Here is a 26,684-nt window from a genome sequence, read left to right on the forward strand (position 1 = left end):
AAACACACTCACAGTCATCCACACGTCACAGTTACGCACTTAAAACCCCATAGCAAGTCAGAGGAAGGCAACGGCAAACCATCTCCAATGGAGTTTGCCAAGAGCGGCAATGCAGGATTCCTGCATCTGTTCCTCTGGGCTCGGGTCACTAACAAGGGACCCCTTCAGGGCGAGATCGCAGAAGAGCCAACGATGTTTAAGGCATTCGACGTCCCATGTACTGTCTACCATGCAACTACATTATTGGCTGCTAATGGCAACAGGGAGTGGGACTGGAGGTATCCAGTGGTGAGCACAGCGTGAAGTTGCGGAGTGTAGTTGAATTGCTTAGTCGAAAGTAGCTCACAGCGCTAGTGGTGCTGACATAAAGCAGAGAAATGTCAACGATAAACGAAGCAAACATTGCATTATATGTACAACAACAGTTGCCGAAGTTGACATTTCGGCAGAGAGGAACCCGAGGAACTTCGGAGAGTGAGAAAGAAGTGACAGATTAAATACTGGCTTTTCTGCAAGATGAGTCAATGGAATGTGTGGTGTTGTTTACGCTCGATTGTGGGACAATGTACGTTAGGAATGCATTGATAACGTTACATCCCTAATAAGTGAAAATGACACTGAAACAGGTGTCGAGCCATTTAGTTCATCATCCTAGTCGGACAGGGAGCCACAAATACAGTCTTCATTAAAACGTAGTAAAGGACAATCGTTGTCCAAGGAGCGGGTACTAAACATAACGACGTCCAAGACAAGACGAACTTGTTACAAAAACTGGTGTTCTCGCGTTTCAAAGATGCTCGATACAATTTAAAGGATGTGCACGATGGTGACCTACTACGTTATGCACATCAAATTGCGCGCAACGTAGACTACAGTGATATCAAATGAACAGTGGGTGGTTACGTAACTTCAAATAGTACTACAGAATTGGAAGACGTAAGATATCGAAATTTCAAACAAAACGCCAAAATGATGATGCACAGAAAAATGCGGAATTGGCCCGAAAATTTGTAGATGAGATAAACAAACTTACCAGATCATTCAGTATGGAATATGTTTTCAACTACGACAAATCAAAAATTAAAGAGGGAATGTATATGTAAATTAGCGGCACCAAGGGAGTTGTATGATGATCAACTGACATCAATGCCTTAACACATTTCGTATACAATTACCCCGACTGTTAATGTGGGGAGTAAATTGGCTGGAAAGTTATTTATTGTGCTGCGAGAAGTTGGAGGTGCTCTACCAAAAAATGGTTCAAATAGCTCTGAGCACTATGGGACTCAACTGCTAGAACTTAGAACTACTTAAACCTAACTAACCTAAGGACAGCACACAACACCCAGCCATCACGAGGCAGAGAAAATCCCTGACACCGCCGGGAATCGAACTCGGGAACCCGGGCGTGGGAAGCGAGAACGCTACCACACGACCACGAGATGCGGGCGAGGTGTTCTACCCCTACGATTGTTTGTCATGTGTGTGATCTTCGAAGGACAGTACGGAATATTTACGTCACAGCAAGCAAGAATGTGAAAATGGGTGTAAGAGAACTACAGCTATGGTATGAGCACTTTTGATTGATTCCTGGTCTTTGTATAAAAATCATACCCCTTTAAATCAAACGATCCCTCCCGAAAAGTGTGTGGCATTGCAATTCATAGGACCTGGAACCACTGGACAAATTCAGCATCTGGACGTTTGTTTTTTCCGTGCCAGTAAAACATAATAATCCACTATCTGCAGCTAAGCCTTGAAAGACAGCCAATTTCACAATAAGCTCCACGACAGGCTGTTTCGCATTCGGTTGCATGCCATCACATTCCATCAGTTCTCATCACCCCGTCACACTAATATGATTCTATATGCATTCTCTAAGAGTGGATACCTAGCTGAAGGGCTTGCGCGATTTGTAACTCCCACGGGGATCACCTTCGATCTTGATTGTGTGAACCTTTGTGATCACTGCGGCGCGCCACTTTTCATTCGGTGTTCATGGTGCGAGTTAATGGTTTGTTTTGAACATTTCTTGAATACATACATCCTATAGAAGGTAGTCCTCTGCACCTCTCGGAAATTTATTTTCTGTCGACCTCCTGTCCTGATGCACGCGGTGATTCATCAGCAGCTGATATTTTTCCTGTTATAATGGTTAAAGCAAGACTTTCAAATGAACCTTACTAAAGATGGAAACGTCGGCCTGACACTGAAGGGGTTCCTTGTGAGTATGGGACTATTTTGAACAAATGTAATTCTTCCAGTCCATATGTGGCATAACAGCAAACCAGTGCTTAACAGTATTGGTTAAAAACAGTCTTGGTTGCAATTTTAGTTTTTTTTTTATTTTCCAACGACGCGTTTCGCCTTATTTAGGCATCTTCAGGTTATCCTTTCTAGATGGACGCGAGAGGAACCAAAATCTGCATAACGCGTTCCCGTTCAGAGAAGCGCTTCTGCGAACGGGAACACGTTATGCAGATCTTGGTGCCTCTCGTGTCCATCTAGAAAAGATAACCTGAAGATGCCTAAATAAGGCGAAACGCGTCGTTGGAAAATAAAAAAAAAAAACTAAAATTGCAACCAAGACTGTTTTTAACCAATATTCAACAAATGTTGTTCATAGTAGCTGGTCCGCACTCTTACTGTCTTACCGATTATTAGGCCCACTCCTACATTATCAAGATAAGGCAAAGCTATGAAACATAACGCAACAGAATTTTGTGGATTAAAAATATGGACGCGGTGCTCGTGCGAGGAGTCTTCTTCGGCCGGCCAGGGACCCACGGCGAGTGAGAGGAGTGCGCCACGCAGCAGACTGCGGCGGCCGCGGCCGGCAGGGGGCTCGCCGCCTCAGCTGCAGTGTAGGCTCGGCGCGGCGCGGCGAGGCCAGGCCTGACTCAGCCGCGGCCGCCTCCAGCCTCGCCCCCGATCTGGCCGCTCCCCCGGCACGGCGCCTCCTTTCGTATGCCACAGACTGACCGGCGCGGCGCCAAATACCCGTCCCTTCCCTCGCACTTGACACCGTTTCTTGCCCGTTTCTTGACGTTATCCTACACAATCTTACGGATTACTGTATGCCAACTGTAATAAGTAAACATTCGCTACTCCTAGTACACTCACGCAAAAGGAACATGTTAGATCCTGAAGCAGAAGTCTGATACACTGACGGAAAGAAATCGCAACACCAAAAAATTTCTAATGTAGAGTAATGAAATTTTGGTAATTCATATGTCTAGGTAACATATTTAAGTGATTAACATTGCAAGCTGGTTGGCTTGAACTTGAACCTATCCAAAACAAAAGTAATATCCAACAAATGGGTCCCAGCTGGAGATGTGAAAGTCAAGGACAGTCTACTAGAAGAGGTCAGTGAATATGTCTACCTTGGCCAGATTATAAATATGAAGGGAGACATAAGACCAGAAATCTATCGACGCATCAAGCTTGGTTGGCAAGCATTTGGGAAGAATTCAAAAGTATTCAGATCAAAAATGCCAGTAAATCTGAAGAAAGCAGTATTTGATCAATGCATTCTTCCTGTGATGACGTACGGATGCGAGACATGGACACTGAACTCATTCACAAAAGGGAAACTTAGGACAGCACAGAGAGCCATGGAGAGATCAATGCTGGGCTATACAAGAAAGGACAGGAAAAGGGCAGATGACATCCGGTCTGTGACGAAGGTTAATGACATCTTAGAGAGAGTAGGTTCCTTGAAATGGCAGTGGGCTGGCCACGTCGCAAGAAGAAAAGACAACAGGTGGACGAAGCTAGTACTGGAGTGGAGTCCGAGAGAGCACCGGAGGCCTAGAGGAAGACCACCAGACAGATGGGACAAAGACATCAAGAAGATCGCTGGTAACACCTGGCAGAGAACTGCCCAAGACCGTCTCACTTGGAGAAGACTGCTGAAAGCCTACCTGAATCCACGACTCGAAGAGGCCACATCATCTAATGATTGAATTGGCTGATGATGATGATGATGAACATTGCAAGATCACAGTTTAATACACTACTGGCCATTAAAATTGCCACACCAAGAAGAAATGCAGATGATAAACCGGTATTCATTGGACAAATATATTATACTAGAACTGATATGTGATTAAATTTTCACGCAATTTGATTGCTTAGATCCTGAGAAATCAGTACCCAGAACAACCACCTCTGGCCGTAATAACGGCCTTGATACGCCTGGGCATTGAGTCAAACAGAGCTTGAATGCCGTGTACAGGTACAGCTGCCCATGCAGCTTTAACTCGATACCACAGTTCATCAAGAGTAGTGACTGCCGTATTGTGACGAGCCAGTTGCTCCGCCACCATGGACGAGACGTTTTCAATTGGTGAGAGATCTGGAGAATGTGCTGGCCAGGGCAGTAGTCGAACGTTTTCTGTATCCACAGTCCCGTACAGGACCTGCAACATGCGGTCGTGCATTATCCTGCTGAAATGTAGGGTTTCGCAGGGATCGAATGAAGGGTAGAGCCACCGGTCGCAACACATCTGAAACGTAACGTCCACTGTTCAAAGTGCCGTCAATGCGGACAAGGGGTGACCGAGACATGTAACCAATGGCACCGCATACCAGCACGCCGGCTGATACGCCAGTATGGCGATGACGAATACACGCTTTCAATGTGCGTTCACCGCGATGTCGCCAAACACGGATGCGAATATCATGATGCTGTAAACAGAACCTGGATTCATCCCAAAAAATGACGTTCTGCCATTCGTGCACCCAGGTTCGTCGTTGAGTACACCATCGCAGGCGGACCTGCCTGTGATGCAACGTCAAGGGTAACCGCAGCCATGGTCTCCGAGCTGATAGTCCATGCTGCTGCAAACGTCGTCGAACTGTTCGTACAGATGGTTGTTGTCTTGGAAACGTCCCCATATGTTGACTCAGGGATCGAGAGGTGGCTGCACGATCTGTTACAGGCATGCGTATAAGATGCCTGTCATCTCGACTGCTAGTGATACGAGGCCGTTGGGATCCAGCACGACGTTCCGTATTACCCTCCTGAGCCCACCGATTCCATATTCTGGTAACAGTCATTGGATCTCGACCAACGCGAGCAGCAATGTCGCGATACGATAAACCGCAATCGCGACAGGCCACAATCCGACCTTTATCAAAGTCGGAAACGTGATGGTACGCATTTCTCCTCCTTACATCACAACAACGTTTCACCAGGCAACGCCGGTCAACTGCTGTTTGTGTATGAGAAATCGGTTGGAAACTTTCCTCGTGTCAGCACGTTGTAGGCGTCGCCACCGGCGCCAACCTTGTGTGAATGCTCTGAAAAGCTAATCATTTGCATATCACAGCATCTTATTCCTGTCGGTTAAATTTCGCGTCTGTAGCACGTCATATTCGTGGTGTAGCAATTTCGATGGCCAGTAGTGTATAAGCGCGAGATAAGCCGTTGAAAATGTGAATTTCTGGTACATTAATAACAGGTGTAACCACCAGAATGTGAAATGAGGCATGAAAATGTGATTGCACTGTGCTGTATAGATGCCGGATGCTAATTTCTGGGGTGGAGTTCCATGCCTGTTGCAGTTGGTCCGTCAATACCTGGGCGTTTAATACTGGTTGTGGATGACGAAGGAGTTGTCCGATGATGTCCCATATGTGCTCGATTGGAGGCAGATCTGGCGATCGAGCAGGCCAAGGCAACATGTCGACACTCTCTAGAGCATGTTGGGTTACAACAGCGGTGTGTTAGAGAGCGTTATCCTGCTGGAAAACACCCCCTAGAATGCTGTTCATATATGGTATCACAAGTCGACTCACTAGATTGGCGTACAAATTTGCAGTCGGGGTGCGTGGAATAACAATGAGAGTATTGCTGCTATTTTACGAAATTGCATCTCAGACGGAAACTGCAGGTGCGCGTGCAGTGTGTCTAGCACGCAGACAGGTTGGTTCCAGTCCCTAAACTAGCAACCTTCTAAGCAACACACAGCCAACACTGTCACAGTGGCAGAACCAGCTTTCATCAGGAAACGTAACAAACCTCCACCGTATTCTTCAGTGAGCTCTCGATTGACACACTGAAGTCAGAAACGGCGATGGGTTGGGGTCACTGGAATGCACGCTACAGGGCTTCTGGCTCGGAGCTGTCCTTGAAGTAATCGAACAGTTGGCTGTGTCACTGTGGTGCCAACTGCTGTTGAAATTGGTGCTGCAGGTGCGGTACGATGCCCCAAAGGTACATGCCGAACACACTGGTTTTCATGCTCGGCAGTGCCACCTGCTCGTGCGAAGTCCACTCATCTTGCGACCGTATATTTTCGTGAGCATCGATGCCAGCAATCTTGCACAGTGAATAAATTCGTGCCAAGTCCTTCTGCAATATCGCCGAAGGAACATCCATCACTCTTAGCGCTATTAAGAAACCTTGTTCAAACTGCGTGAGGTTGATTACTGTCGACTTAATCCTGTCAGACGGGGATTTTTTTTTTGGAGGAAGGAAAATTGCTCTTTATGCTGTAATGCTCAGACGATTTTTTGAATGATTTTTGATGCAACATTTATACATAAATATGTACCTGTTTTCAAAACATACTTTGTACACTTGGCTTCATTTTGTGAACTGAAATAATAAATTACGAAATATTCTCTATTGTAATAAATAGTAAAATGATCATTCAATAATTACCGTGAAAAATAACTTACGATATGAATTATACAATGAAATGTAGTGAACTTACCACATCTGTGTATTCTGGTGGTCACGAGCTGCTGTGCACCGCGACACTGACTGGCTGATATTTTCACAGTGATGCGCATCAGTTGGCAGCACTTGTGCATGTTCAAGAAGTTGAACATTCGCAAATGTGGACCTCAGGTTTCCATTGGGAAAAAATACTACTGTTGCAGGTAAGAGACAGTAGAAGTTAATGTGAAACTTCCCCTTCGAAAATTAAGAATGAATGTGCTGGTAAACTTCTACGTTATTTGATACTGAAACAGCTGAGTAAAACTGAACGTACTCAGTTTTTCTTTACTTATTCCGATCATCACTAAACTGACTCACATTATTTTTAACACAACGCAATTTGACTTTCAATAATCCCTCCAAAAGAATAGCCCTGACTAACAATAACCTATACCCTTCATGAATCACTTACCTCACAAAAATCTTCGTTACTCGAACTACTGCAATACAGCGAGCGCCAATACTGCCAGCTAAATAAAAGATTCTATCTACTGAAGGCACTAACTACTGATAGGCATATAGTTAGCAAATGAAAGATTTTGAGAGAGAACGAACAATGTATATAAATTCGTGACATCCAAGTTGACAAATTTCCTTTTCCTGACGGACACACGTCCAGATCGTCCGCTCATGTTAACATCTCAGAACTCTGGCATCTCTCTCTCCATATCCACCACTGCTGGCGGCTCACCTCCAACTGCCCAACGCTACGCGCTGTTCACATCCAGCTGCCCAACACTACACAAGTGAATATTCCAACAATGAGTCCAACCAGCCACAGACTGCATACAGCGCAGTCAGCGATTTTCATACAGACCGCTACGTCGCGTCACCAACATAAAAACCTAAACAGCCTACTTATAAATGTACACAGGTTAAAGGTATTCTTGACTAACATCAACTAAGGACGTCCAATCTCAAAGATAACTAACGCTGACGACCGTTAGAGCGTGAATTTAAAGCAAACCTGATTTGCGGCCTCAAGGTGGCGCTACTAGCGTCACTCCTACGCGACTGGCGCGAAATTTGCATCGTCTTTCAGATGTGGAAACACGCCTACCGACTTTCGTTTATGTTGCATAGCTCCTCCTTCGCGTTGTGAATTTTTTTCTGTCAAACTTGGTGCATAAAGTGTTAGTCAGGAGCAAAAATACATAATTTTCGGGGTGATGGTATAAGTAATCCTGAACAAAAAACTTCCGATGGACCTGTGCTTTATTGCGAAATGTTTCCGAGAACGAACACAGTTAATGTCATATTTTTACGTTTTTCTTGAATAACTTCAAAACCGCGCCCTCCAGCGGAAATATGTCGGAGTAAAAAATAAACTACATTAAATATTCTAAAAAATGTCCTATTTATTTTTTTCCTCTATGACTAATACAGTAGTTTGCACTTAGAGAGCGCGAAAATATTGAAAACCTCTCGTTGTAGCTTCGGTAGATTTTATAGGCCAATCTGAGGTAGTTTCCCGACTTGATAGACCGCAAGTGTCCTGTATCAAACTGTTCGTCTCAGCTTCCTCTACACATATTGTATCAAGCATCAATACCACCCCATGGACGCAAAGTTGGCAACAGAATTTCAAGATTCCGTCAGATGCCGGTAATGACGGTGCGGGGAGTGCGCACTCAGTGGAGCACGCCAGCTGAGCCACGCCTCCAAAGTCTCCCTGCCACGAGCGCCTTCTGTCGCCGCGACGTAAGACGGCCGGCAGCAGCCACACCGCCCACTCAGGCCGGTTGCACACACGGCGGATTTTTCCGCAGCGGTCAATTGACCGTCGCCGCCGTTCCCTCAGTGGTGCACAGGAGTAAGTCAGAGCTTCACATTAAGCGGAAGAAAACACGAGCGGTAAATCTGCCGTCGGTGGTAGCTGTGTGACCGCCAGCTGCCTCTAGCGCCGACGGCAATTCTACCGCCACGGCCAAAGCAGTGGCGCACTAGCGGTTTTTCTACCGTAGCGGTTCTTCTACCGTAGCGGTTTTTCTACCGTCGACAGCTGTTTTGTTCAGTGTGAATAGAGTCGAGTCGTGGTGTTCACAGTTGTTAACTGGTTTCTTCTTTCAGACATGAATAATCTAGACACAGATAATGAAATTTTAATTTCATTAGTTCAAGAAAGGCCTGTTCTGTGGGACAAAACCCTCGACATATACAAACACCGAGATGCTGCTAGAAACACTTGGCATGAAGTTTGCAAGGGAATTCGTAGCGACTTTGATGTGTTGGACGACAGGGAGAGGAATGATTTTGGTAAGTACATGCTTTTTCACATATATGTACTAGAAGAAACTCGATTTATAGATTCTAGAAGTGATGGCTCTCACTCTCTGCAGTGAAACGGGATCTTCACTTCACATTGTAGGCGTTTCCTGACTTAATTATTTATTTATTTTTTTATTATCGTGACAACCATGGTGGGCTATTATTAATTATTAATTATTAATTGTAAAAACGAACATTACTCATCAATAATACATTCTCCTTCACTATTTACAACAATCTGCCAACGCAGAGGTAACATTTCGATTCCGCGACTGTAGAAATCACCTTGTTTTGAGGCGAAGAACTCGTCGCGCCATGTTCGGAGCGCATTTTCATTCGCAAAGGAAGTTCCTTGAAGATTGTTCGATAGAGAGCGGAAAAGGTGAAAATCTGAGAACAGAAGATCGGATCAACAAGGCGGGTGTGGAATGACTTCCCAACCCAATTCTTCTATAGAGTTCTTATCGTCTAATAGAATGAGGGCGGGAGTTATCGCGGAGTAGCATCACTTCATATAATCTTCGTTGTTCTTGGAGTGCACCTGCAAGACGTCTCAGTAATTGGCAATGACTGTCAGCAGTGATGGTTACATTTTGGGGAATCAATTCGTAGTACACCACACCATCGCTGTTCCACCAAATGCGTAACATTATCTTTAGTGGATGTGCACAGGGATTTGTCCAGGGAGTTGCTGCTTTGTTTTTGCTCAACCTTTCATTTCCTTACATTTGCATAAAGACACCATTTCTCGTCAGCAGTTACGATACAGAATAGAAATGATGGATGTTGTTCACAAGCTAATTGATGACAAGCAGGCAGGGATGCACGTATAGTCATTTGTTCGCTGATTTTGGCTTAGAGAATGCAGTAATCCTACACTCGATTTTTTAACGTTCCCCATTGCATGAAAATGTCGTACGATGGTGTAATGATCACAGTTCATTATATTTGCCAGTTCTCGGATACACTGATGTGGATAATTGTGGATTAATGCGTTTAAACCCCGAAGATCATCCTGAATGTGGTGAGTCACTTTTGTGTACATAGTTCCACGTAGTCAGTGCGTACACAACTTTCCCACTAGAGCGCATCCCGCTAAGCACAACAGCGAAGGCGCAGCGCTCGTCCGTCTCCGCACTACGAGATGGCGCTGCCATAGAGACGGACCAAATTCTGCTTCCGCCGATCCGCGTATTAATATGTAATGCAACCAATGAGATTGCTGCTAAATTAGAACCTTTTCTCCTCGCGGATCACACTCGCGCAGTCATACCTGATCGCTCGAGGTATTATAACGAGTGTACAGACCTCCGATTAGTCAGTCTGCAATAGTCTGCATTAGTCTTTAGTCAAGTTTCAGTCTGCGCCTAATAAGATTACCATATTAAATAAATAGACGCTTTGTCAAGTATCAAAGATATGTGAGAATAAGATTAATGTACCAAGACCAAAGGAACTTCACACTGTCAATTGTAAACAGCATCCAGAATCAAGTTACGTAATGTCTATATTTTTTATTATTTTAATAAATGTGTGTGAAAATTAATCAAGTTCTGTTTAAAGTTGGCCACCGTCAATCTGCTACTCTAAGCGTGCAAGTGGCATTTCTATCGTCTGACCTAACGGCAGAAGATAAACACGCCACGATAAGACCACGAGACATATTGCTGACACTCGCCTACTTCGTTAGAGCAACAAGTCAAATAATCTAATGGTGTGTGTACCGAAGGTCTTACAGTACGCACACCACAGTCACTAATGTCAAAACGATCCTCCTTAAGACGAGAAAGGGGTTTTCTTTTTGTTGTACTCCGTCCAGTAGCATTATCCACAATACACAGCGCAAATGTTTCTAGCTGGCTTCTTTGCTGTCTCCCCTCTACTGAATTCAAACAAAAGAATATGTCAGAAATGTCCCAATTTCTCTACTTGGCACTTTATTTTCCAGCGACATCTCCAAATGACAAAATGATATTTAAACTCAAATAGCAACAGCGAACAACAAATAAAAAAAGGACAATCGATAAATAAACCCATTTCAGCTGGAATACCAAAATGCAAAACAAAAACGCTATCAACTTGTGCACCAATCTAATGGTTCTACAACCCAGTAGCCGTCAGTGTAAGGTGGTTGCATGGACTGCACCTGTGGCACGATTCACATGGTGAGCACGATGGTAAATCGTTTTTTAAGATGGAAAAAATGCCCGAAATTTCCTTTCTTGGGACCCATGGTGCACCACAGTTTCAGGTGTTCGGATGAGTGTCCATACCATATTTCATTAAATATCATCATTTGACCGTGAACTTCATTGCGGTGTGTTCATCGACGGTGTAGAGATTGACAGACATGATGAAGTAAGGACGGCTATGCGCTCGGTACTTCAGGCACACTTTGGACTTGACTGATGTCTTCTGTTGTTATGGGAGTAGCATAAACAGTAGAAAGCAACAGAAAATAGTCAGGAGGTGTAAGATCGGATGAGTATCTAAGATGTCAAATAACACACCTTACATTGAATTCCTGAAATAATTCCGGTTAACTCGATAGTCACAATAGTCACATGTGAGTTACGTGAAATTGTACGGTTCTTATTAATAGGTAGGTCTCATAAATAAGCCACCATTCCATGAATATAAACCACTAATTCCCACACTAGTAACTGCATGCAAGTAATTTCCCTGGCCCGAGCTACAAGATGCAGTTCTGAGGGGAAGAGAATTTTATGACGGCAATGCCCGTTCCATGTAGGCCGAAACCATCGCTCGCGGAATACCTAGCGGACACAATGAGACCTCGCAGCCACTGCGTAGGCCGTCGGGAAAAGACGCCCCTTGTCCCTTCTTTTAATGACGGCCCTTCGGAAAGCCTTTCTACAGTAACACGGAGGGAGATGCCAGATAAAACATCCGGAGAAACCCAACTGAAAACATTGGTGACTCACTGTAGCCACCTGTGTTAAAAACTCACATGAAAGAAAAAGCTATTTATCTCAGAATTATGTAGCAGAAGTTAAACACTGCCCTACGAACGAAACGACGCCTGTGATAGGCTACAATAACTCTAGTTGGTTGAGTTATAAGAAGTACGAACGCTCTGATTGGCCAGGAAGAAAACACGTGGCCACCAGCTTTGATATAGGCAAATTGCAGACAGAGTAATTCGCTCTTCTCTTGTAGAAAATCGTAGAGTGTTTGAGCAAGGCAACTTGCACTGTGCTGAGACGACTGCGAGAATCGTTATATAAACACTTGTTCACAGGCTTGTCTTAACTAGTAAGGAGTTAAACTGCAAAGTTTCCAAGTATGGAGAATTGCACTGAACACTGACAGTTAAAGCTTGTGAGTGATTTGAGGGAAACAATGTACTTGCTATTCCAGCCAAATACGCGGTGTACCATACCGATTAACTTATCTAGGGAATAAATAGGAGTCGTGGCTTCACCGAAGATGTAGGAAATGTATCAACTGATGTTTAACACTTGAGAGAGATTTAGAATAAATTCTCAGGTTCACAGCTCGCGCCGACGCAAGACAAACACATGCGTGCTCGCGACACACCAGCAAGTGATATTCAATTGACACTCAGAACTACGGTCGTCTCTGTCTCTCCTAATTTTCGTACATTCAGCCGTGACCTGTAGTTAAACATATTCACGATTGTCGGGCTTAATTGAAGCAGAAACGTGAGATGCCTGATCTAACGAGAGGGGCTGATCAGATACTTAGAGTTATGAACTGTTTTAATTGTGTACTTACTTTTGATTGCTTTTTGCCGTTCCCCATTCAATTTTGGGTATTTTCATTGTGCATTTTTGCATAACTAATATCTCTGGCCCCAACTGTATTTAATTTGTTTGTATCTTTAGCGACCCCCAGATATGGTCATCAACCATCTTACCATTAAAGAGCCTTATAATAGCTAGGAATTTCTCGTCACAGTTGTGAACACCCAGTATCAATATTTTACCATCCTGTACGTAATTTTGCCAACATTGCTATGTCATGAAGTCAAACATAGAGTAAAGATAAACCTTAATAACGAAAATCTAAGATTTTCATTTTTTTCTAACATATATGTACGCCTGAATCCATACACTAATTTCCGTTAGCGATAACGTTTCGTTTACAGGAGCTGACATTGAGGTCATTGTCTGATTACATCACTGTCCGTACTGCTGCACTCTTCTGAGCTCTGCATGCGTGAAATGGTATCTTCTTACCTTGCTGGCCACAGGTTCAACACCAAATTCCTAAAAAAACTCACAGAGCGTCCTTGTGCAACTGTGGCAGAAAGATAGATCAGAGCCAGAGTCACACGTGCTACAAGTGTTTTGGATATGTGATATCCAGGTAGTGCAATGACTTGAAGCTCCATTGTTTTACAGCCACATATTATCTGATGAACCTGTAACGGCGCCTTATCTAACATGGTAGGAAGTACATCTCCGATTAAAGTGTGTTGGATGTTACTGCTATTCTGGTTTGCGTTAGATGCACCCCAGTGATATAACCATACAGTGAGTGAGAACTTACACGAACAGTTAACCTTTAATGGTTGCATCTAGTGATTTACGCACGGGTTTTCTTCTTCGCACATATCGGTGTTGTAAGATTTCAGAATATCATCTTGAGTGAACGTCCATACGTCGGTAAGTAGCACCAAAGTCGGTAATGTGGCTGCAGTATACAGCACTGTAAATAATAATGTGCAGATTGTACCTGTCATGGATAACAGTCCTCCACTAGTTCTGTATGCAGATGGTATGGCTGCAGCTCTTATATGCTTACATCTCTTCACGCAGTAGTGTGAACGTGTCAAGGCATAAGCCATTTATTCAGTGTTGGTGGACAGTTCCTCTTGAAGTGTTCCAAAATGTCCGCTTCAAACGCATCCGTCCGATAAATGCGTTGATGGCCGGCATATATTTTTGACCCCTAATAGTGGAAAGAAATGCAAAATAATTGATACAGTACGCAAATAACCTACTGTACGTAAAGCAAATCTCTCGTTTCCACAAAGAAAGCACACTTTTCAGAATACACATGCCTCAATTTTAGAAACACTCAAAGCGAAATATGGTATCTAGTTGATCTCAGTGTTACCACATGCAAGGATCATATCGATCATTCGATACATGTGTGTTAATACACATCGTCACGCTCTCAACAATGTCACTACTTCAGTGCACAACAGAACCACCCAATTATGACGAGAACAGACGACTATCGACGGATTAAATGCAAACACAGGAGAGCTATTAGTCGAAGCTCTTGCAGTCGCCTTACACTCACGTCTAATGGTTGCATTACTAATTAGGTTAAACATGGTCCAAATAAGCTTTCACGCAACGTTATCAAATTGGGGGCCCAAACTATGTATTTCAGGACTAAAATTCACCCTTGAAAAATGACCAGTTTGCCATTCTAGCCAACATATTAAACATTATCAGCGTTTTTCCTATGCGCTTTGCAAGGGTATCCAGCCATTAGTCAAGGGCGCTATCGTCTTTTTTTAATCTGTGTTTCGAAGAAAAGCTCAGGATCACTGTTTGGCTGGCAAGGGAAGAAGAGATGATACTGACAATTAGGAGCTAAATTCCAACCTCTTCGAAACACCCGGTGGCATGGGGCATGTGCTAGTACTGACACGTCCACCATCTGGTGACATTAAGAAACCCCTTGGTGCTATTTGTGAGCAGTAAATTTAATGCCGACACCAAGGTCTGATCCGGTTCCACACACTGATTAGCACCTGTAAGGGCGCAAAAACAACGTAAAACTGCGAAAACACACACCACCGTCGTCCACATCCCACAGATGTACACTGGTCAGTCATAGCATTATGATCACCTATCTAATAGCCAGTACATCCACCTTTGGCATTGATAACAGCGTCGACGCGCCGTGATATGGAAGCCATGATGCCTTGATAGGTCAATAAAGGGAGTTGGCACCACACCTGCATACACAAGTCACCTAATTCCCATAAATTTCGGGGAGGGGGACGACGAGCTCTGACGCCATGTTCAATCACAACCAAGATGTGGTCGATTGGGTCTAGATCTGGCGAGTTGGAGGGCCTGCACGTCAATTGGAATTCGCCACTGTGTTCCTCGAACCACTTCGTCACAATCCTGGCGTTGCGACATGGCGCACTACCTTTTTGAAAAATATCACTGCCGTTGGGAATCATGATCGTCATGAAAGGGTGTACGTGATCTGCAACTAGTGTACGTTACTCCTTGACCGTCATGGCGTCTTGCACGAGCTCTACTGGACCCATGGGTGCCCGGGTGCATGTTCCACAGAGCATAATGGAGCCGCCGCCAACTTGTCTCCGTTCTGCAGTACAGGTGTCATGGAGCTGTTCCCCTGGAAGATGACGGATTCGCACCCACCCATCGGTATGATGAAGAAGGTATCACGCTTCATCAAACCATGCGACGCACTGCCACTACGCCAACGTCCGGTGCCGATGGTCACGAGCCCATTTCAGTCGTGGTTGCCGATGTAGCGATGTCAACATTCGCACATGCAAAGGTCATCGGCTGCGAAAGCCATCGTTAGGAGTGTTCGGCGCACTGTGTGTTCAGACGCACTTGTACTTTGCCCAGCATTGAAGAATGATGTTAATTCCGCCACACTTCGGCGCCTGTCCTTTTTTACCAGTCTGCCCAGCCTACGACGACCGACATCTGTGATGAGGGTTGTCCGCCCAACCCCACGACGTCTGGGCGTGGTTTCACCGTGGTTTCGCCACGTGTTGAAGACACTCACCACAGCACTCCTCGAAACCCGACAGGTCGCGTAGTTTCTGAAATGGTTATGTCGATCCTCCGGGCCATCACAATCTGCCCTCGGCCAAACTCAGATAGATCGCGCGCCTTCCCCATTCTACACAGGGACAGCACTCTCACTGGTACTACACATACCGTGTGTGTGCCTGACTAGCGAACATGCCTCGCGAGGTGAAGCTGCTGTCTCCTGAAGGGGTTTATACCGACGGCAGGTCGGTGGTCATAATGTTCTGGCTGATCAGTGCACCCTTAAGTGCTACAGTGAGGAGAGCAAATCACTTCTGCACACACATATCTCACATCACCAGTGAAAGTGGGCCACAGCGATCTGATTCGAACGAATGAATGTTCTGAACATTCCAAATGTAAATAACGCGCCCTGAAAACAAGATATAGCGATGCTGGCACCATCTGTTAGTAGTGCGGACTGTTAAGTTTTATTCCATATACAGGCAAGTAATCACATCGCACTGGTCGAAGTAAAGTCGTGCGTTCGCAATGGAATGCTATTTTTGCTACGGCGAATCTGCCGTGCTTGTGCAACGTGCCTTTCTTACGGATCTCAAGATTCATCCACGTTATCCAATTCCTGTTGGTGAAACAATACTGAGCTGGGTAAGAAACTTCAGTGCAGATGCGAGTGTATCGAATGGGAAATCTACTGGTCCTCGGAAAACCGTGCGAACTGCCGAGAACATCGGCCATGTGCGTAGCAGTTTACAGGGAAGCCCTGGTCGTTCGTTGCGAAAACTTGATTCTTACAAGAAGGCGTGACATGCTACATATCCAACAAGACCTTGTAAGTTCTCCATGGAGCGTTTGGTAACCGCAAAATTTCCAAACGCTCTTCTGTCGAGTGACCGTCTCGCTCGCCTGCCTAAACCGTGCCAGAGTTTTACCTGTGGGATTATTTGATGGCTTGAGTGTACGGGCGAGAAATTTACAACAGTCAAAACATAGAATTCACGATGAAATATCCATAAATCTTCCGGCAGCTACGAAAGGTGAGTTCAAAAACTGGGTGAAACGCCTTGACTTATTGTGTAGCTGCGATTGGCCATCATTTGACCAATGTAGCATTTCATAAAGTAAGTGTTGTACCTTGTGTAAAATGTTCAAATTTGTTTAGCGATTAGTTTGTGTGTCATTCAGACTTGAAATCGTCAAAAAAAATGTGGAACACCCTATACTTATAGAAAATATACGAGGTATGTCCACAAAGTAAGTTCCGTTTGGTTATATAAAATAAACGTGCACAGATACAGAAAAAATATTTATTGTACAAAAATCTACAACTGTTAAACTACTTTTCTACATAGCTTCCGAATTTTGTAGGTACTTGTCATGGCGTGGCACAAGTTTTTGTATGCCTTCTTCATACACTCCTGGAAATGGAAAAAAGAACACATTGACACCGGTGTGTCAGACCCACCATACTTGCTCCGGACACTGCGAGAGGGCTGTACAAGCAATGATCACACGCACGGCACAGCGGACACACCAGGAACCGCGGTGTTGGCCGTCGAATGGCGCTAGCTGCGCAGCATTTGTGCACCGCCGCCGTCAGTGTCAGCCAGTTTGCCGTGGCATACGGAGCTCCATCGCAGTCTTTAACACTGGTAGCATGCCGCGACAGCGTGGACGTGAACCGTATGTGCAGTTGACGGACTTTGAGCGAGGGCGTATAGTGGGCATACGGGAGGCCGGGTGGACGTACCGCCGAATTGCTCAACACGTGGGGCGTGAGGTCTCCACAGTACATCGATGTTGTCGCCAGTGGTCGGCGGAAGGTGCACGTGCCCGTCGACCTGGGACCGGACCGCAGCGACGCACGGATGCACGCCAAGACCGTAGGATCCTACGCAGTGCCGTAGGGGACCGCACCGCCACTTCCCAGCAAATTAGGGACACTGTTGCTCCTGGGGTATCGGCGAGGACCATTCGCAACCGTCTCCATGAAGCTGGGCTACGGTCCCGCACACCGTTAGGCCGTCTTCCGCTCACGCCCCAACTTCGTGCAGCCCGCCTCCAGTGGTGTCGCGACAGGCGTGAATGGAGGGACGAATGGAGACGTGTCGTCTTCAGCGATGAGAGTCGCTTCTGCCTTGGTGCCAATGATAGTCGTATGCGTGTTTGGCGCCGTGCAGGTGAGCGCCACAATCAGGACTGCATACGACCGAGGCACACAGGGCCAACACCCGGCATCATGGTGTGGGGAGCGATCTCCTACACTGGCCGTACACCACTGGTGATCGTCGAGGGGACACTGAATAGTGCACGGTACATCCAAACCGTCATCGAACCCATCGTTCTACCATTCCTAGACCGGCAAGGGAACTTGCTGTTCCAACAGGACAATGCACGTCCGCATGTATCCCGTGCCACCCAACGTGCTCTAGAAGGTGTAAGTCAACTACCCTGGCCAGCAAGATCTCCGGATCTGTCCCCCATTGAGCATGTTTGGGACTGGATGAAGCGTCTTCTCACGCGGTCTGCACGTCCAGCACGAACGCTGGTCCAACTGAGGCGCCAGGTGGAAATGGCATGGCAAGCCGTTCCACAGGACTACATCCAGCATCTCTACGATCGTCTCCATGGGAGAATAGCAGCCTGCATTGCTGCGAAAGGTGGATATACACTGTACTAGTGCCGACATTGTGCATGCTCTGTTGCCTGTGTCTATGTGCCTGTGGTTCTGTCAGTGTGATCATGTGATGTATCTGACCCCAGGAATGTGTCAATAAAGTTTCCCCTTCCTGGGACAATGAATTCACGGTGTTCTTATTTCAATTTCCAGGAGTGTAGAATGTTGCCGCCTGTGTATTCAACAATGTGGTAACATGTTCTTTCAGCTCGTCATCATCGTTGAAGTGTTGACCGCCAAGGTCAGATTTTAAGGGTAAGAAGATATGAAAGTCGCTAGGAGCGGGGTCCGGGCTGTACGGAGGACGATCAAACGCGTCCCAGTGAAATTCCCGTAAGAGTTGTTTGGTCTCATTCGCCATGTGATGGCGGGCATTATCGTGGAAAAAAACACCTTTTGACAGTAATCCTCGGCGCTTGTTCTGTATTGCGCGGTGCAATTTATTGATGGTCTCGCAGTAACCATGTGCATTGATTGTTTGGCCTCGTGGTAAGAAATTAATCAGTAAAAAGCCTTTTCTGTCCCAAAAAACGGTGCACATGACTTTTCGAGGTGTCAAGATTTACTTAGGCTTAACATTCGTTGGGGATGAGGTGTGCCTCCATTCCATTGTTGCCGTTTTGTTTCGGGGGTGTCGTACGATACCCAAGTTTCATCCCCCATGACTATCCGGGAAAGAAAACTATCGCCTTCTTCATTCTAGCGCGTCAAAAACTGAACTACACTGCCCAACCGTTATTTTGTGTGTTGTTCAGTAAGAAATTTGGGTACCCAACGTGAAAAAGTTTTTCAAATTTCAGTTTTTCAGTAATTATTTCATGAATTAGTGATCGTGAGATTTGTGGAATTTCCATAGCAGGGGCACTAAGTGTAAACTTACGGTTGTGCTTAATCTTCTCTTCAATTGTATGAATGCCGGCCGGAGTGACTGAGCGGTTCTAGGCGTTACAGTCTGGAACTGCGCGACTGTTACGGTCGCAGGTTCGAATCCTGCCTCGGGCACGACTGTGTGTGTGATGTCCTTCGGTTAGTTAGGTTTCAGTAGTTCTAAGTTCGAGGGGACTGATGATATCAGATATTAAGTCTCATAGTGCTCAGAGCCATTTGAACCATTTTTGAATTGTATGAATAAGTTCATCAGTAACCACAGACGGGTGTCCATTTTGTTCTTAATCGTGCACTTGACCACGTCCTTTTTTGAACAGTCTGACCCATCTTCTAACTATTGAATCACTCATAGCATTTTGTTTGTAAACCTAGCAGATTTGACGATGAATTTCCTTTGGTTTAATTTTCTTTGCATTTAGAAAACTAACCACAGAACTGATTTCACACGCGGCGGCATTTTCGATTACGGCTGACATAATAAAGAAGCACTACAAAGCACACGTCGGCAGCAGAGATCTGAAAATGGCGTACATGTCTTCTCCTTGAGTCAGAGTAACTGCCGCGCATGCTCGGAGCTGCGATCGTAGCTCTGCCACGGATAGAAATAGAAACGGAACTTACTTTGTGGACGACCCTCGTATTACATTGAATTTTTAGATTGGCTATGGGAAATAGGGGTAAAGAGAAGCCCTTTTTGGTTAGCAGATGATCTGACATTGTATTAATTCTTACGAGAAGAAAACAGAAACCTACAGTCAGGTAGTAACGCACAACAGGTATAAAAATTTGCTGTAGGATAGAAAATGAGCCAACAATCAAAAGCTATTTTACCCGTTCCCAAGCTTGCCTCAGAAATTCGAAATGATTCAGGTGAGAATAATGTGCTAAATATTGAGGAATTAATTGAATTGCAAATGAAGGAGTAGAGGCTTAAAAAATATTCGCTAGCACGTCCGCCTGCTTACCTGGGTAGTAACGTGCTTGCCTCTTGTGAAGCGGGCCCGGGTTCGAATCCCGGCCGGATTGGAGATTTTCTCCGCCCGTGGCCTGGGTGTTGTGTTGCCCTCATCACTGGCGCGCAAGTCGCCCAGTGTGGCGTTGACTGAAATTTGCGCTTGGCGGCCGAACTTCCCCAGTTGGGGCCTCCCGCCCAACGATGCCATGCGCTCGTTACATTTCCATTCGCGAACATTAGATGAACCGGTGGTAAATCATCCAAAACAATCAATTTTATGACAGCTCGGTGTTAGACTTAATCTTTTTGAACAAAATACAACTTACTCGTAAATACCTTAAACCCCATACACTTGAAGCTATTTTTCCTATTAAATTGGGATTTGACTTATGTTGTTATACGAGGAATGTTTTTTAAGTAAGTACCGTTTTGAAATTTAAAAAATCGTACTAAGATATCTCAATAATTTTATTTTTACATGAAAGCCCGTGCCTTAATCAACTTTTCTACATAATTTCCGTCAATATCGAGGCACTTGTCATAACTTTGTACCAGTATTTGAATACGCTCCTCATAGAAGTCTACCACCTGACTTGTTAACCTCTGCATCACCACTGTTTCGACTTCGTCATCGTCTTGAAGACACTGACCGCCCAGGTGTTTCTTCATGTGCAGGAACAGATGGTAGTCACTGGGCGCAAGATCGGGGCTGTACGGAGGATGATCTAGAGTTTCCCATCGAAAAGATGTGATGAGATCTTTGGTCTGATTCGCCACATGCGGACGGGCATTGTCTTGCAGCAAAACGACGCCCTTGCTCAATTTCCATGGACTGTTGCTTTGAGTCTGGTGTGACGTAGGCCACCCATGTTTCATGGCGCGTAACAACTTGGCTTAAGAAATCATCACCGTCGTTGTGGTACCGCTCAAGGAAAGTCAATCCATTGTCTAAACGTTTGGTTTTGTGCACATCCGTCAACATTTTCGGTACCCAACGTGAACACAATTTTTGGTAATTAAAGTGCTCGGTCACAATGCCATACAAAACACTACGAGAAACATTAGGAAAGTCATCCCGCAAGGAGGAAATCGTAAAGCGTCTGTTTTCTCTCACCTTATTGTGCACTTCCTGCACCAAACTTTCGTTAACGACCGAAGGACGCCCACTCCGTTGTTCATCATGCACATTTGTGCGGCCATCTTAAAATGTTCTCACCCACTTTCTTACCATTCCATCACTCATAATGTTTTCTCCGTAAACTGCACAGATCTCACGATGAATATCGATCGCTTTTAGGCCTATAGCACTAAGAAATCTTATAATGTCCGTGCTTCACAGTCGGTGGGACTCACGATTATCGGAGGCATGTTAAACAGTCAGTGCAGAACGTAAACAAGGAAGCAACAGACTGTAATGGCGTCAGTGCGTAGATTAAGGTACAGGCTTTCACGTAAAAATAAAATTATTGAGCTATCTTAGCACGTCTTTTTTTAAATTTTAAAACGGTACTTACTTAAAAATACGCCTCTTAGATTGTTTATCAACAATACTTCAGTCATTTCTGAGCCATCTCCATGGCTTTTTATAGATTAGCTCTTACGGGAACTTGACTTATCATTAGCTCCGTCACCATGAAGGAAGTCAGTAGCGTCGGCAGCGTCTTGTAGTTGGTTCTAGAGGCGTGTACAGTGGTTGAGTTCAATATGCATCCCTAATCCACTGAGTCAAGGCTGAGAACGTGCCAGTTTATGAGAATTTAACTGAACCAACTTTCCTGACTCCATGGAAAAAGTAACGCATTTGTTGTTGGAAGTGATTAGAGAATTCTCCTTTGATCTTTTCATTGCGAACCAGTTACCTGCACATAGATGTACACTTGGTTCGGGGTCTTAACTTTCGATGGAACTATTGGGCTACCACTCCCCTCCGCCCACTGGCGAATTCCTCGAGGAACAGACGCCTGGCATTCTATCCACAAAATAAAACGCAAATAAGGCCGTGTTTCATTACAACTACGTCAGTGTAGTTCTAGGTGTTGGCAGTGCCACAAAAACAATGGAGCTCTCTGTTTAGTACGAGGAAGAGTCAAATGAAAATATTTTTTAAATATTATTTATTGTGTAGTGGTACAAAGCTGTATCACTTTCCAACATAATTTTCCCCACGGTCAACGCAAGTCCTCCAGCGCCTACAAAGTGCAGAAATTCCTTTAGAAAAAAAAAATTCTTTTGGTTGTCCGCGGAGCCACTCATGCACCGCATGGCGTACCTCTTCATCAGAACGGAACTTCTTTCCTCCCATTGCCTCTTTGAGTGGTCCAAACATATGCAAATCACTTGGGGCAAGGTCTGGTGAGTACGGTGGATGAGGAAGACACTCAAAATGCAGGTCTGTGATTGCTGCAACTGTTGTACGGGCAGTGTGGGGCCTTGCATTGTCATGTTGCAAAAGGGCACCTGCTGACAGCAATCCACGTCGCTTTGATTTGATTGCAGGAGGAGATCTGTGTATGATGCACTGGTGACAGTGGTCCCTCTAGGCATGTAATGCTCCAAAATGACACCTTTTTCGCCCCAATGAGAGTCAGCATAACCTTTCCTGCTGATGGTTCTGTTCGAAACGTCTTTGGTTTTGGTGATGAGGAATGGCGCCATTCCTTGCTCACTCTCTTCGTTTCCGGTTGGAGGAAGTGAACCCAGGTTTCGTCCTTAGTAACGATTCTTGCAAGGAAGCCATCACCTTCTCGTTCAAAGCGCCGAAGAAGTTCTTCGCAAGCATCATCACGTCGTTGTCTGATTTCAGGAGTCAGCTGCGGTGGCACCCATCTTGCAGACACTTTGTGAAACTGGAGCACATCATGTACAATGTGGTGTGCTGACCCATGACTAATCTGTAAACATGTCATTCAGTGTCACTCGGCGGTTTTCCTTCACTATGGCTTCAACTGCTGCAATGTTCTGTGGAGTCACAACTCGTTGTGCCTGACCTGGACGAGAAGCATCTTCCACTGAAGTCACACCATTTGCGAACTTCCTACTCCATTCGTAGACTTGCTGCTGTGACAAACGTGCATCATCGTACTGAACCTTCATTCGTCGATGAATTTCAATAGGTTTCACACCTTCACTACGCAAAAACCGAATAACAGAACGCTGTTCTTCCCTGGTACGAGTCGCAAGTGGGGCGGCCATCTTTATACTGATATTGTTGTTGTTGTGGTCTTCAGTTCTGAGACTAGTTTGATGCAGCTCTCCATGCTACTCTATCCTGTGCAAGCTTCTTCATCTCCCAGTACTTACTGCAACCTACATCCTTCTGAATCTGCTTAGTGTATTCATCTCTTGGTCTCCCTCTTCGATTTTTACCCTCCACACTGCCCTCCAATGTGATCCCTTGATGCCTCAGAACATGTCCTTCCAACCGCTCCCTTCTTCTTGTCAAGTTGTGCCACAAACTCCTCTTTTCCCCAATTCTACTCAATACCTCCTCATTAGTTATGTGATCTACCCATCTAATCTGCAGCATTCTTCTGTAGCACCACATTTCGAAAGCTTGTATTCTCTTCTTGTCCAAACTATTTATCGTCCATGTTTCACTTTCATAAATGGCTACACTCCATACAAATACTTTCAGAAACGACTTCCTGACACTTAAATCTATACTCGATGTTAACAAATTTCTCCTCTTCAGAAACGCTTTCCTTGCCATTGCCAGTCTACATCTTATATCCTCTCTACTTCGACCATCATCAGTTATTTTGCTCCCCAAATAGCAAAACTCCTTTACTACTTTAAGTGTCTCAGTTCCCAATCTAATTCCCTCAGCATCAAGCGACTTAATTCGACTACATTCCATTATCCTCGTTTTGCTTTTGTTGATGTTCATCTTATATCATTCTTTCAAGACACTGTCCATTCCGTTCAACTGCTCTTCCAAGTCCTTTGCTGTATCTGACAGAATTACAATGTCATCGGCGAACCTCTGAGTTTTTATTTCTTCTCCATGGATTTTAATACCTACTCCGAATTTTTCTTTTGTTTCCTTTACTGCTTGCCCAATATACAGATTAAAAAACATCGGGGAGTGGCTACAACCCTGTCTCACTCCCTTTCCAACCACTGCTTCCCTTTCATGTCCCTCGACTCTTGTAACTGCCACCTGGTTTCTGTACAAATTGTAAATAGCCTTTCGCTTCCTGTATTTTAGGCCTGCCACCTTCAGAATTTGAAAGAGAGTATTCCAGTCAACATTGTCAAAAGCTTTCTCTAAGTCTACAAAGGCTAGAAACGTAGGTTTGCCTTTCCTTAATCTTTCTTCTAAGATAAGTTGTAAGGTCAGTATGGACTCACGTGTTCCAACATTTCTACGGAATCCAAAATTATCGTCCCCAAGGTTGGCTTCTACCAGTTTTTCCATTCGTCTGTAAAGAATTCGCGTTAGTATTTTGCAGCTGTGACTTATTAAACTGATAGTTCAGTAATTTTCACATCTGTCAACACCTGCTTTCTTTGGAATTGGAATTATACTGATACTGCGACGGTATGTGTGCATCTGCACTATGCTGCGACCTACAGGCCATTCTGCACGCTGTTTGTAGCACGCTTACCAACTTACAGGATAACGGCGGGAAATTTCGATTTGTTATTACAAATTTAAGGTTTTCATTTGACTCGCCATCGTATGATGATGGGAGACAGGCATAATGCGATTAGGTGAAAACGTATGGCCAGTTTGGTTAATTTTGCGCAGTGAACATTGTGCCAAATTCATTAAGAAATCGGTACCGTTTGATGTGTTTAAATTTGGCAATGATGAAAGCTGCTCGGCCGTCTGGTTTGCCTCAGTCAAATGAGGAAGCTGAAGGTCCACCAGCTGTACAGGCCGTGTCCGTCTCTGTCCCTTTGACGCTGTCCATATGCTCCGTTGTGCCACGTGACGATCCAGTGATTGTAGAACATATATTCCTCGGTCGCGTTGCACCGACAATGGGAAATCCCTGTGCCGGGACAGGCTACGCACGCGGCGCAGTCACGCCCTCGCCTTGGCTGGCGCGGTCTGTATCCGGTACACCGGCAGCGGCGACTGCGGCGCGCCGCGCTACTTGCGTATTACGGCGAGGGCCGACCTTGCCGAGAACGAGACCACCAGAAATTACTGGACGCCGGCCTTGGCGGCAGGTAACTCAGACTCCCAAGCTGCCGGCGCCGAGAAATTTCAAAACAATCCGTATCATCGGGCCGATCTGTGCCAGTCGCTGTAATGTGCTTACCCTTGAATACAGGGTGATTCAAAAAGAATACCACAACTTTAAAAATGTGTATTTAATGAAAGAAACATAATATAACCTTCTGTTATACATCATTACAAAGAGTATTTAAAAAAGTTTTTTTTCACTCAAAAACAAGTTCAGAGATGTTCAATATGGCCCCCTCCAGACACTCGAGCAATATCAACCCGATACTCCAACTCCACACTCTCTGTAGCATATCAGGCGTAACAGTTTGGATAGCTGCTGTTATTTCTCGTTTCAAATCATCAATGGTGGCTGGGAGAGGTGGCCAAAACACCATATCCTTAACATACCCCCATAAGAAAAAATCGCAGGGGGTAAGATCAGGGCTTCTTGGAGGCCAGTGATGAAGTGCTCTGTCACGGGCTGCCTGGCGGCCGATCCATCGCCTCGGATAGTTGACGTTCAGGTAGTTACGGACAGATAAGTGCCAATGTGGTGGCGCTCCATCCTGCTGAAATATGAATTGTTGTGCTTCTTGTTCGAGCTGAGGGAACAGCCAATTCTCTAACATCTCCAGATACTGTAGTCCAGTTAAAGTAGCACCTTCGAAGAAAAAGGGACTAAAAACTTTATTGGCTGAAATGGCACAGAAAACGTTCACCTTAGGCACGTCACGTTCATACTGAGTTGTTTCCCGCGGATTCTCGTCGATTCACTTCAGCCGTACTCAATAACACAAAAAGCTTTCTGTTGAGCGGTCGCCATCTTAGCATCAACTGACGCTGACGCCTAGTCAACAGCGCCTCAAGCGAACAAATGTACAACTAAATGAAACTTTATAGCTCCCTCTATTCGCCGACAGATAGTGCTTAGCTCTGCCTTTTGTCGTTGCAGAGTTTTAAATTCCTAAAGTTGTGGTATTCTTTTTGAATCACCCTGTATTTTTATAGCGCGGATACAAGAACATGAAAGCTAGGACAGATTCACCGTCTCTCTACTCCTACAGCTCTGAGGTCAGACGCAGAAAATTTATTTGCCAACGATTCTCAGTTTTGCGGTTCACAGCGGCGCATCACGCAATGAGAGTTCCATCCTGCTCATAGCTGGCTGAGTCCTTGTAATTGTTGTTTATTTACGGCGTTCAAGACTGTGGCTATCCGCC

This window comes from Schistocerca cancellata, chromosome 2 (assembly GCF_023864275.1).
Source record: "Schistocerca cancellata isolate TAMUIC-IGC-003103 chromosome 2, iqSchCanc2.1, whole genome shotgun sequence".
Taxonomy (NCBI): domain Eukaryota; kingdom Metazoa; phylum Arthropoda; class Insecta; order Orthoptera; family Acrididae; genus Schistocerca; species Schistocerca cancellata.